Genomic DNA, 10,000 nt, shown 5'->3' on the forward strand with positions numbered 1-10,000 from the left:
TTGTTTACAAAAGTTCTGAATTAAAATCTTCCACTAAACCTTAGTCGCAATTTATGTTCCTAACACCAGCTGAATGATAACTTGAATCATTTTACTAAATTTTTTGTTATATTAAAAATTAATTGAAAGAAACACAGAGCATCTCAACAGAAATATGGTAACAGAAGGGTTAAAGAATGCACTGGATGCTCTATATGTGGCATTAGTACTGGTGCTTTGTATGTGGCACCAAGACAAAAAGCCCTCAGCTGGGAGATGGAGAACTACTGAAATGTTAGCCTGCTTGCCTTAGCCAGTGGGATGGTATCTTTCAAAAAGCTTAAACAATGCAAAGCACATTGTGACTAATGATGTATAACAACTAATAGTCAGGTCGATCACAGGATTAGGAAATTAAATAACAAATAAGAAGCAATGTCTAAAAAAGACTTGTCAGTTCACCTCATGGTCTCAATGGACAAAATGGAAAGGTTATAACAAATGAAGCAGAATGTATAAATGAAATATACACAACTTGAGACTGAAACTGGTAAGTATGTTTTATTTTCTGTTATAAAATACAATGATTGCCATACATGAAATAAAATAACATGACATGTTACAACACAGATGTGTGAGAGAACTTTGCAGTTAGGTTGGACTGTTGATGTTGTAGACATAGTTGACGTACTGTTGGTGGTGTGGAAGGCAAATGGCCCAGTGAATAGGGCATCGGACTTGCGGTCATAGGTTCGTGGTTTCGATTCTAAGACTGGGTGTTGTGAGTGTTTATTGAGCAAAAACACCTAAAGCTCCACGAGGCTCTGGCAGGGGGTGGTGGCGAACCCTGCTGTACTCTTTCACCACAACTTCCTCTCACTTTTTCTTCTTGTTTCTGTTGTACCTGTATTTCAAAGGAACCAGCTTTGTCACACTCTGTGTCACGCTGAATCTCCCCCGAGAACTACGTTAAGGGTACACGTGTCTGTGGAGTGCTCAGCCACTTGCACGTTAATTTCACGAGCAAGCTGTTCTGTTGCTTGGATCATCTGGAACCCTCATCATCATAACCGACAGAGTGCCACAACTGTTGGTGGTGTGTGCAGGCAGGTGTTCGGTCTGTTGGTCATGTTGTCTTCATACAGCAATGATGTAGACAGGCATCTGGTGGAGATGATGAGAGCAGAGACTGGTTGGTGTCAGGCCATCATTGTGTGTGTGGTCAGTGGCGAGTGCCAGGGACCTAGAACAGTCAAGAATGGCCATACTTATAGGGAGTAGGAGGCTCCCAGAGCTGGTGATTAATTTCCTGCATAAGGAAAAATAAACTGTTGTACCAATGCGATTGGACAGCTGGAAGCTGACCAATACAAACAACAGGTCCATTTAATCACCAGGTCATGTGACCGCTGGAATGAAAAGAGCTTGTGGAGTTGTTTTATGAGTATTTAAGCCTAGATGAGTCAAATTGAAAACATCTCACATGATGACAGTGTAAATCACTTGTGCTACAAGGTGTTGCCCTGGAGGATGGTAAGGGAGATGCTCTGGAACAGCCAATCTGAATCACAGGGCTTACACTTGCTGATAGCCATCTCTACCCTGATAGTGGTGAGCAGGAATGTGGTGCAGGATCCAAGAGCACCAGAGGTTTCCACTGCCACAGGCTTTACCACAAACCTATCAGAGACCAGCCGATACTTTGACAGTTTGCTCTTCTCAGCCTGATGAGCAGCAAGGCCTGGGCTGGGAGCAGAACACACCAAATTGCCATTGGAGAGGCTCTAAAACAGAAGCCATCCCACCAATGTAAACATCATCATCATCGTTTAATCCTCCGTTTTCCATACTAGCATGGGTTGGACGGTTTGACCATGGTCTGGGAAGCAAGGAGGCTGTGCCAGGCTCTAGTCTGATTTGACAGTGTTTCTACAGCTGGATGCTCTTCCTAATGCCAACCACTCCGTGAGTGTAGTGGGTGTTTTTTACGTGCCACTGGCACAGGGGCCAGAGCAGGCTGGCAAATGGCTACGATCGGTTGGTGCTTTTACATGTCACCGACACGGACGCCAGTCAGGCAGCACTGGCATCAGTCACATCCGGATGGTGCTTTTATATATGCCTCCGGCACAGGTATCACAGATACAATTTCCATTTGATATTTATTTTGATGTTGATGTACTTGACTCAATAGGCCTCCTCAAGCACAGCGGGTCACCCTATGACCCAAGGTTAACACAGCAGGCCGTCCTGCGAACCATGAACTCACTTAATTTGTCTGGTCTTGGCAGTCACAGCATATCTCAGAAGTCTCAGTCTTTCATCATTGCCTCTGTGAGGCCTAACGTGCTACCAGCACGGGTATCACAACTACAATGTCCATTTGATTTTTATTTTGATATTGATGTACTTGATTCAATAGGTCTCCTCAAGCACAGCCTGTATAACATATTTCTTTTAGATTTCTTAGCAGCACAGGTGTGACTGTGGTTAAGAAGTTTACTTTATAACCATATGGTTGAGGGTTCATTCCTGTAGTGTGGCACTATCAGTTGATGTCCTCTATTATAGTTACTGGCTGACCAATATCCCTTTGGAGTGAAACTGATGGAAACTTGAAGAAGCCTTAGTGGTTGCACTTTTTGTGTCTTTGATTCCCAGACCTGCTGGTTGTTGTGTTCTTGGGCAAAACAGCTGCAAATGCATGACCCTGCGAGGGTCTGGCTTTTTGAGCAGGGGACATGTTACCCCGCTTGCCCAGTCAGTGGGGTGGCATCATTCAAAAAGTAAAGCAAAGCAAAGTGCACTGTGACCAGTGATATTTAACTTCATCTGAGAGTCTGGTTGATCATGTAACACATATAACTATTTATATGTATATATATATATGCACACACACACACACACACACCATCATCAATTAGTGTCTGTTGACCATGCTGGTATAGGTTGGACAGTTTGACCTGGGCTGGCAAGTTGGAAGGCTGCACCAGACTCCAGTCTTATTTGCCATAGTTTCTATGGCTGGATACTCTTCCTAACACCAACCACTCCGAGACTTTTATGTGCCACCGGCACGGGTGCCAATTTGCATGACACCAATATCTGCCACAACTGCAATTTTGTTCGGCATGATGGGCTTTCTTTTCAAGCATGACATAATGCCAAGGTCTCAGTCATTGTCTCTGTGAGGTCCAACACTTGAAAGGAGCTTTTCATGTGCCACTGGCATCAGCCACTTTGCTTCTGTGAGGCCCACCATGCAAAAGGGGCTTTTTATATGCCACTGGCACAGGTGCCAATTATGTGACACCAGCATCAGCCACGACTATGATTTCACACGACTTGACGTGTCTTCTCAAGCCATGATTTAATGTCCAGTTTCCCATGCTTGCAGGAGTCAGGTGTACTTCATGGAGACTGATTTTCTACAGCTGAATGCCTTTCCTGTCACCAACAGTCATCTGTTTCCCATAAGATAATATTTCCCCATTCTAGGTGCCGTGAAGTGGGATTAAACAAATAACCATGTGGTTGGAAAGCAAGCTTCATATATATAGTTATATATATTACATGATCAACCAGACCCTCAGATGAAGTTAAACATCACTGGTCACAATGCGCTTTGCTGTGCTTTACTTTTTGAATGATACCACCCCACTGGCTGGGCAAGCAGGCTAACATCTGTGCCTATAACATGTACATACAGAAAAAAAGGACAATTATTTGTCTGATAGAAATAGTTGGTGTGAAAAACAGAAGAGGAAAATACATGAAAGTCGTGGGTTTTTGTGAAGGAAATTTAATTCGTCATTGTCAAAATTTCCCGTTAGTTATTTAGATCTCTTCCTCAAGGAAAGAAGAAAAAGAAATGTTGTTATGTAAAGTGATTTTGCTAATATTTTGTAATCCAGTCCTTGATCTGGTTTAGATCAGACGGGTTGAGATGGTTGCTGGAGATGTTATATTGATTTCTGTCTCGCTTTTGCATAACACTACTACTACTACTACTACTACTACTACCACCACCACCATCACCACCATTCCTCCTCCTACTACTACTACCATTACTACTACTACTACAACCACAACCATTCCTGCTCCTCCTCCTCCTACTACAACCACAACTATTCCTGCTCCTGCTACTACCACCACCACCATTCCTCTTGCTTCACCTCCTCCTTCTCCTCCTCCTCCTACCACCGACACCACCACCACCGACACCACCACCACCACCACCACACCACCATTCCTCTTGCTTCACCTCCTCCTTCTCCTCCTCCTCCTACCACCGACACCACCACCACCACCACCATTCCTTCTCCGAGAGGATAAAAAGCAAAGTCGACCTAGGCAGAATTTGAACTTAGAATGTAAAGACAGAGAAAATAATGCTAGGTATTTCGCCCGGTAGGATAACGTTTTGGCCAGCTTGCCACCTTAAATAATAATAATAATAATAATCCTTTCTACTAATGGCACAAAGTTTGAAATTTTGCAGGGAGAAGATGACTTGATTACATTGACCCCAGTGTTTTACTGGTACTTAATTTATTGACCCCAAAAGGATGAAAGGCTAAGTCAACCTTGGTGGAATTTGAACTTAGAACGAAGCAGTAGACGAAATACTGCTAAGCATTTTGTCCAGCATGCTAACGATTCTGCCAGCTTGTTGCCTTACTATTACTACTACTACTACTACTACTCCTGTTGTTGCTGCTGTTACTACTACTACTACTAGTACTACTACTACTACTACTAATAATAATAATGGTTTCAAATTTTGTCACAAGGGCAGTAGTTTTGTGGGGGAGATTACGGTGCGCCCCCCCACCCAGTTCAACTTGTATATTTTATCGACCCCCAAAATAATAATGATAATAATAATAATAATCCTTTTTACTACAGGCACAATAATAATAATAGTCATAGCAGTAATAATAATAAAAATAATAATTTCTAGCACAGGTATAAGTCCACAAATTATGTGGGGGCCTGTAATTGATAAGTGACCCCCCCTCCACTAAAAGCTTAGTATACATTTTAATAATCATTATTGGGGATTAAAATCAAAATTAATTACAACAGAATTTGACTCAGAAAAAGTCGTAAAGAGATGTAAATTTTTGAAGGTATTTAGTGTCAATTAATTAATTAATTAATTAATTAACAATAGATAGGGTTTGTAAATAAGAAACAAAAAGATATAAATAAAATAAAGAGTAAGATAATTAAGAAAAATACAAAAAAAAATATTCCAGTGGAATGTGGTTGTCCAGATTTACAAAGAAAAGAATTATATTAATCCCTTTATGCAAGCTTATTCAATAGAAAGAGAAGATAAATAGCGCATGATGATGATGATGAGGAGGAGGAGGAGGAGGACGAAGAGTGGTGGTGGTGGTAGTAGTGATCGCATCCACCACAGCTACCTCTATCTTCATCATTATCATCATTAGCATGATCATCATCACCATCATCATCACTACCGTCATTATTTACCATCGCCGTCATTGTCATCATAATCATCTTTCCTCCTCTTTTTCCTCCTCATGATCTTTTTTATTGCCATCATCATCATCATCATCAGCTGCAGCATCGTTATCACTCTATTCATTATTCTCATCCTCATCACAGTCACCACCATCATTCCCATAACCTTTGCCATCCTTGTCATCACTCCATCATCATCATCATCATCATCATTGTTGACATCGTCGTCACTATTACAATCATCATCATCCCCATCACAATCATTATTGTCATCATCATCATCATCATGTTCTCTGAAAGCAACAACATTGCGGACACGAAGCGGTGTATAGGTATGTGTATGAGTGTGGGTGGGGCAAGGTTATTAAAATTAAAATGGTGCTGGAATGCTCATGCTCTCTTACTTAATTACTAATCTGCTGCAGGAGCAGCAGCAGCAGCACCACCACTTTATCTTCCATCACTGTCACCATTAGCAACAGCAGCAGTACATCAATGATATTAATCAAGAGGCTAAAAGATTTAGTTATTCAACAATCATCATCATCATTTTCATCATAATTGTCATCATCACCATCACCATTGTCATCATCATCATCACAATCGTCATCATCATCACAATCATCATCATCATCATCATCGCAATCATCATCATCACAATCGTCATCATCATTGTCATCACAATCGTCATCATCATTGTCACCATCATCGTCATCACAATCATCATCATCACCATCGTCATCATCATCATCGTCATTACAATCATCATCATCACCATCACCATCATCATCGTTGTCATCATGATTCAATGTCCATGTTCCATGCTGACATAGGTTGGAGGGTTTAACAGGATCCAGTGGATCCAAGGGACTGTATCATGTTTCAGTTTTCTGCTTTGGCAGGGCCTCTACAGCTGGATGTGCTTCCTAACACTGACTAATTTATGCTGTATACTTGATGTTTTTTTTCATAGAACCAACACTGGTAAGGGTTAAGGTCACCTTCTCGAGTCATGCAGATGCATAAGGGCCAGTTTCCCAGTTTCTGTGGCGTATAAATTCCCTCCCTGGATGGGACACTGGTCTGTTGCAGGGTTACTTACTTTTACCCAGTGAGTTGACGGGAGCAACATGAAATAAAGTGTTTTGCTCAAGAACACCCTGTGTTGCCCAGTCTAGGAATTGAAACCACAATTTTGCAATCATGAGTCCAGTACCCTAACCACTAAGCCATGTGCCTCCACTATCAACACTAGTAGGGTCACCATGCTGCTTAGAATACTATGGACCCTGCAGAAGGTAGCTTTATGTTGAGAGATGAGGTGTTAGTGTATGAAAGAAGGGGTCTGAGTAGGATGTGCTTCTTGTTGTAGTTGTGCCACTTCGCTATTCACAGGGCACAGATGAAAGTGCTGGTGATGGGGCATCTGTGTGGACCCTCATTGTATGAGGGGAGTAAAAGTGAGTGGGGATAGAACCAGGAGTATGGGTGGGCAGGGGTGCATGAGTGTAAGGGAGAGTGAGAGATGGGGAAATAGTGATGGAGTGAATGAAAAAGTGTTGAGGGATGGTAAGTAGAGGAGGTAGGGAAGTGTAGGTGACAACTGTAAAGATTGGGTAATGGGTAGGATTGAGGGGTGGACTTAGTGAATGATGGGTAAGGGGTGGTGTTGGTTACCAATGATGCATGGTAGGGCAAAGGGTAGCAGAATAGTAATGGTGATATAAAGTAGAGGGTGCAGTTGTAGCAGTGTGGTAAGAAGTTTATTTCCCAACCACATACTTGCAGGTTCAGTCCCATTGCATGGCACCTTAGGTAAATGTCTTCTACTATAGCTTCAGGCTGACCAAAGCCTTGTGATGGATTTGGTAGGCGGAAACAGGAAGAAACTGTTGTGTGTATATATATATGGGAGGGGGGTGTACAGGGTGGGGCAGAGAGTATGGACGTTTTTGAAAAATTCACAAAACAAATTTATTGACATCAATGTGTTTGTATTGCATTAGCATTTGTCAAAATCAAGTGTGGAAACCAACATCCTTCATGTGGTGTCCGTTTTCATTGATACATTTCTGAAGGAGTTCTTGGAAGTTTGCCTCCACTCTCTCCAGCATTGGTTTGTCGATTTGGGTGACTTTCATGTGAATTACTTCTTACAAATTGTCCAATGTACAAGGCTTGTGTGCATACACATGTGCTTTGAGGTTTCCTCGCAAGAAATAATCACATATGGACAAATCAGGACTGAGGGGACCAAGGAATGACAGCAGACCTAGAAAAGAGAGGGTGAAGAACAGCCATTGATGTTCTGGATGTGTGGGTTAGGTGGAAATGCAGGTCTTCATGCAAAATATGCCTTACCGATCAATTACTGATGCCACTTTCAGTGGAATGCCTCCAAGCAGAGCGATTCAATCTCTGTATCAAAGTTTGTCTGATCTGTTCCATATTTTCCAGGGTCCGTACCGTTTGTGGTACCTCCATCCATCTCCTATTCATTAGTGTACCTCGTGTACGAAGTGTGTTCACCCTACGTAAGATTGTGTTACGGGAAGGAACAGCCTGATTTCGGTGAATGTTGAAGTGGCACCAATCTCATGCTGAACTGCTGATAGACTCGTCATTCTTCATGTAACTGTCGTAGACAAACACGCGATGCTCTATCGTCCACAGCACCATGGCTTCACCTGGAAAAAAAAAATGCCAAGACACCATGGACCAAATGGTACCTGTCGGACATATGCACCTCCTCCTGGAGCTGAGTAATAACCATTACAGAAAATGTCCATCCTCTCTGCCTCACTCTGTGTGTGTGTGTATATATATATATATATATATGTATGTGTATGTGTGTGTGTTTGTAGATAATATATATATATATGTGGAGAGATAGATATGTATATGTATGTAGATGTATATGTATGCATATATATATATGTATATAGATAATATATATATATATATATATATATATATATATATGTGTGTGTGTATGTATATAGATAATATATATATGTTTATAGATAACATACTTATATGTATGTATGTAGATAGATAAATATGTGCATGTGTGTGTCTGTATTTTTGAGACTGTTTTTCCTCTACCACTGCTCTGCAACCAGTGTTGGTGTGTTTACATCCGACCAATAGAATAAGTACCTGGTTAAAAAAAAACACGTACTGGGGCTGATTCATTTGACTAAAGATTCTGTGAGGCGGTGCCCCAGCATGGCCACAGTCTAATGACTGAGACAAAAGATAAAAAGGGCAAGATAGGCAGGGTGAGAGGAGAAACAGGCAGGTGTAGTGCATGGGGAGGATGGGAGGCTGGTAATGGAGAAGGTGAGGTGATTTACTGGCTCAAGCAAACGTAATGTAATGACTAAGTGTTCATCCAATATATAGACTATTACGTTGAGGATGAGATCCAATCAGGCTGGAAGCCAGCATCCTTTAGCTGTACAAACCACATGTTCTTACATGAGGTTTTATCATCAAAATTATTATTTTCGTAAACATAATTAACTCACAGTGATCATGACAACATATTTTAAGATAATTTCTGCTGTTTTTGATTTTTTTATCTTTCTTTTTATGCCTTAAAATAGACTAATAAAAGCTTCTTTTTGAAACTAGTTAATCTATAAATCAAACAGAGATTAAGATTATCTGCAAAAGGATTATATTCTTTCATTGGTTTAAAACTATTTCGTAACATGGCTTTTTTTTTAATCCCTCCATAAACAAATAGCAGTTGGTTACTGTGATAGTAGTGTGTGTCCTTGGCTGGTCTGTTATGAATAATATTGAATGTATTGTTGTATAATGTGACTCTCACTCTCTCTTTACATATGTGTGTGTGTGTGTATGTGTATGTATACACACACATACACATAACAAAAGATTACATTTTGGACATACGTATCCACAAAGCCTTGTGGACAACTTGTCAGGCTCTATACAAACAGAAAAGTTTAAATTTTCTACGTCGCAGACGTGAGGAAATGCTTAGAAATTGAGATTATATCTTAACATTTAAAAATCTTCAGCTTTTTGGATATGAAACCTATATTTAAGAGCTGAGGAATTATGTACATTATTTACATTATTTACATTTGACGGATATTTGTCCACATATTGTTTGTTGTTAACACAGCGTTTCGGTTGATATACCCTCCAGCCTTCATCAGGTGTCTTGGGGAAATTTCGAACCTGGGTTCTCATTCCCAAGGTATTTTCAATGTTATTATTATCATTATTCAGGTCACTGCCTGAAATTGGACTCAGAATCTTGGGGTTAGTAGCCTGCACTCTTAACCACTATGCCATATGCCCATGGGAATGAGAACCCAGGTTCGAAATTTCTCCAAGACACCTGATGAAGGCTGGAGGGTATATCAGCTGAAACGTTGTGTTAACATGAAACAAGATGAGGACAAATATCCGTCAAATGTAAATAATGTAAATAATGTAAATAATGTACTAAAATTATTGTTGTAATAATTACTGCTCTTTTCTTTAGAGTATG

At 40.7% G+C, this 10,000-nt stretch overlaps 1 protein-coding gene across 1 annotated transcript in view; it reads left to right on the forward strand.

Moving 5' to 3' along the window:
- Positions 1-10,000, forward strand: part of LOC115212921 (serine-rich adhesin for platelets) — a 207,775-nt gene that overhangs the window by 144,700 nt on the left and 53,075 nt on the right. The gene's annotated exons all lie outside the window — the stretch shown is intronic.

The sequence above is a fragment of the Octopus sinensis genome, linkage group LG6, assembly GCF_006345805.1.
Source record: "Octopus sinensis linkage group LG6, ASM634580v1, whole genome shotgun sequence".
Taxonomy (NCBI): Eukaryota; Metazoa; Mollusca; class Cephalopoda; order Octopoda; family Octopodidae; genus Octopus; species Octopus sinensis.